Source organism: Rutidosis leptorrhynchoides, chromosome 9 (assembly GCF_046630445.1).
Source record: "Rutidosis leptorrhynchoides isolate AG116_Rl617_1_P2 chromosome 9, CSIRO_AGI_Rlap_v1, whole genome shotgun sequence".
Taxonomy (NCBI): domain Eukaryota; kingdom Viridiplantae; phylum Streptophyta; class Magnoliopsida; order Asterales; family Asteraceae; genus Rutidosis; species Rutidosis leptorrhynchoides.
Window position 1 is genome coordinate 19026128 of NC_092341.1, and position 3589 is coordinate 19029716.

Sequence of the window (3589 nt, forward strand, 5' to 3'; positions counted from 1 at the left end):
CATATATATAACTATTGTTAAAGCGATCTTAGTATAAAAGAATATAAAAGAAAATCGATGATTTTCAGAAGAAATAGTGGTAGGATGGATATAATATTATATGAAATCTATATTTTGATAGAATATGTTTTTATACAAATTTAGTTATATGTACGTTTGTATCTTCAATTGCATATCTGTTCCGATGTGTAAGATATAAAAAAGGCAAATTATATGAAAGGCGTAAAAGATAAAATATATATATATATATATATATATATATATATATATATATATATATATTAAAACGACCACAGTGGGAGTCGAACCCACGACCTTTTGATCCGAAGTCAAACGCGCTAATCCACTGCGCTATGCGGTCTTTCTGCTTAAACGCTTCAGTAAAAAAGTATTTAAAATGTTTTGGGGATGTGAATTTTTTTTTCTCCTAAGACAATTAATTTATGGATGGTTAAGTGGTTGACTGGTTGGTAGTTTTCGTTAGTGGACAGCTTATATACGTATTTTTATCCATAATCACTTGCATATAAAAGATGTTAACCATAATCACTTGCATATAAAAGATATTTCCTAAACCTTATTTAAAGGAATATTTGTTTATTTACAAGTCACAACGTCACAAACAAAGATAAATATATAGATATATTAGCATGACAAACCTGTAGATCGGCATAGATACTCATAATTTATGTTTCTTTTAAAAATCTACCAAACTTACCCCGTAAAACTCGAATGTAAAGTACCTCTGTCAAATATCCCATATGATAGAAACGAGTATCGTCTCACTTTGTCAAAAATTGTAAATACTTGCCAAAAGTGAGACTTGAACATACGCTCATTGCTCATTTTGGCCGAGTGCTTCCACTTAGTGAGCATCAACTTCTAAAATAACAACTACTACTAAACTATTAGTTCAATGGTATATATATATATATATATATATATATATATATATATATATAGTGTTTTAATCAAGAGAGAATCACTTTTTTGGAAGAAGTAATTTTTTTTTTCGTTTTTTATGAATTTTTTTTTCAGCCATTAAGATCACATAAAAATAAGAACATTTAAAAAAGACACTTTGTAAAGAATGTTAATATTTTGGCGAGAAAATTCTTGAAAAAAAAAATGAGAACATGCATCATAAGTAATATTATTATTATGACATTTTTTTAGAGTTTAAAAATTAGGGTTTAGTAATTAGGGTTTAGAAATTATGGTTCAAAAATTAGGATTTAGCTATTCGGGTTTAGAAATTAGGGTTTAGATTGAATTTTTAACACGAACGGTTTAGAGTTTAGGGTTTTAGATTTTGGGTTTAGGGACTAAACCCTAAACCCTAAACTCTAAATCGGGCTAAATTTTGAAAAAAAACTTCATATAAGATGAAAGAAAACAACGTTCCAAAAATATTATTAGGAATAACATTACTCATGACGAATGTTATCAATTATTTCTTCGATCGTTTTCCTGCCTAAATAACATTCATCACAAAGTGTCTTTTTTAAATGTTCATATTTTCACTTAAACTTGATGTCTGAAAAAAAAAAATCAAAAAAACAAAAAAAAAATACTTCTCCCAAAAAATTATTTCCCTCTTGATGATGACCCTATATATATATATATATATATATATATATTGGTAGGATCAAGAGAGAAGTAACCAATCGGGGGGAAGCGGGGGGAAGCAAATTTTTTTTTTCTTCATTTTTTGAAAAAAATTTGTTCACGAACATTATAGATTGGATGAAAATAAGAATATTTAGAAAAGACACTTCGTGATGAATGTTATTATTTTAGCGGAAAAACGCTCGAATAAGTAATATATAACAATTATCGTGTTTTTCGAGCGTATGTTGAGATTTTAGACATTAGGGTTTAAATATTAGGGTTTAGATATTAGGGTTTATATGGTTTAGATATTAGGGTTTAGAAATGTCACACCCCCAAATAGGGCCTGGGGTATTTGTGACTAATTATATCAAATCACAGTTGTATAAACGAGAACGACTCTATATGAGACGTTTTGAATAAAACATTTATTAATAAAACAACGGAAGCATTAAAAGTTTTTACATCAAATCCAAACCGAAATAGTATTAGTTTTAACATGCAAAGTAAATGTAATGAAATGAAGACTCCATGCAGCAGCATTCAATTCATCATGTAGCATTCATAGCAATCACCTTATTCGTCACCTGAGACAAAACATGCTTAAAGTGTCAACCAAAAAGGTTGAGTGAAATTCATAGGTTTATATAATATGCATTAGACCACAAGATTTAGTTTAAAGCTGATTGATACCAATTATATCAATCTAAAAAGAGTTGCTGCAGTTTGTAATATCGCCACTAGACAAAAGTTTACCCCGCGACACCTTGAACAGTCAGTGTCAGTTGAATCATTATTATGTAACCAAAGACCATCAGTCAAATAGTTAGAGACGTCACTCTTAGTAGCGCTACTCACAATAACTAAGTTTTCATCTTATACCTCAGCAATTAACGATATTACGGTGGGGAATTGCATGACAAAGCACAAAGCACGACAACACAATAACATTTTAGTACTTGTGTCTAAACGTAAAACAGTTGTAAAGCAAGCATGTGTCTCACCCCAAAATTTATAAACAGTTAAGTAAACAGTAAAAGTGGGGCTATGAAAATCACCTTAAATAGCAGTTGAAGTATTCCACGCAAGAAGGAAAGTAAAGCAAGTAAGTGATCTAGATATCAACCTATAGGTATAACGTTTGATTAGTTAATGTCTAACTTGACATAAAGTATGTTTATTAATATAGCAACTATATTGACAGTGACGATTTTCGAGAAAATTTCTTATTTCTCAAAAGTTTCTATTTTTGGAAACCTACTATTTATGGAAAGCTTCCACTTATAGTAAGCTTCTAGTTTAAGAATGTTCGGGTTATAATTCTTAACAAAGATGTTGTACAATCTCGCCCAAAATTCGTTGCTAACATGCAAGTCACTCGAATGATCTATTGTTACCGAGCGGCCAAGGATCTCTTGACCAGAATCTAAGTCTTGGCATTCGAGATCCACAAGTGTCCCATAATGGTAACATGGATCACCCTAGGCCACAAGTAGCGGTAATGTTTGTAGTCTTTGAACGCTGATGTGCAGCGGGGTGTATATGAAATAGCTTATATTTTACTAGGAAAAACTATTAAATACGATACAATTTTACACAAGATATTTATTTATTTATAGAATGGATATACTTAAACCTTGCTACAACACTTATAGGCAGTGTACCTAATCGTACAGTAGTGTAGTTTTTAGTAAGTCCGGTTCGTTCCACAGGGAAATCTTTAAACAAAGCTCAACGCTATATTAGTTTACTTTTATAAAAATACAAACATATATATAAGTAATATTATTATTATAAAGGGGGGTTTTTTTACCGTTTAAAGACCGGTTTGTCGATTTTAAGACTTTTAGTCGCAGTTAAAACCTAATGTAAAATATAAAATAAATACAAGACTTAAATTAAAGCGTAAAGTAAATAACGATAATGAAATTGCGAATAATAAAAGTGCGATAAAATAAACTTGCGATAATTAAAAAGT

The 3589-nt window shown here is 30.0% G+C and overlaps 1 non-coding gene across 1 annotated transcript; it reads right to left on the bottom strand.

Moving 5' to 3' along the window:
* Positions 1 to 287: 287 nt before the first annotated feature.
* TRNAR-UCG (transfer RNA arginine (anticodon UCG)) lies at positions 288 to 361 on the bottom strand. Its single transcript has one exon. It is a non-coding gene; the product is annotated as a tRNA-Arg (tRNA).
* Positions 362 to 3589: the final 3228 nt, after the last annotated feature.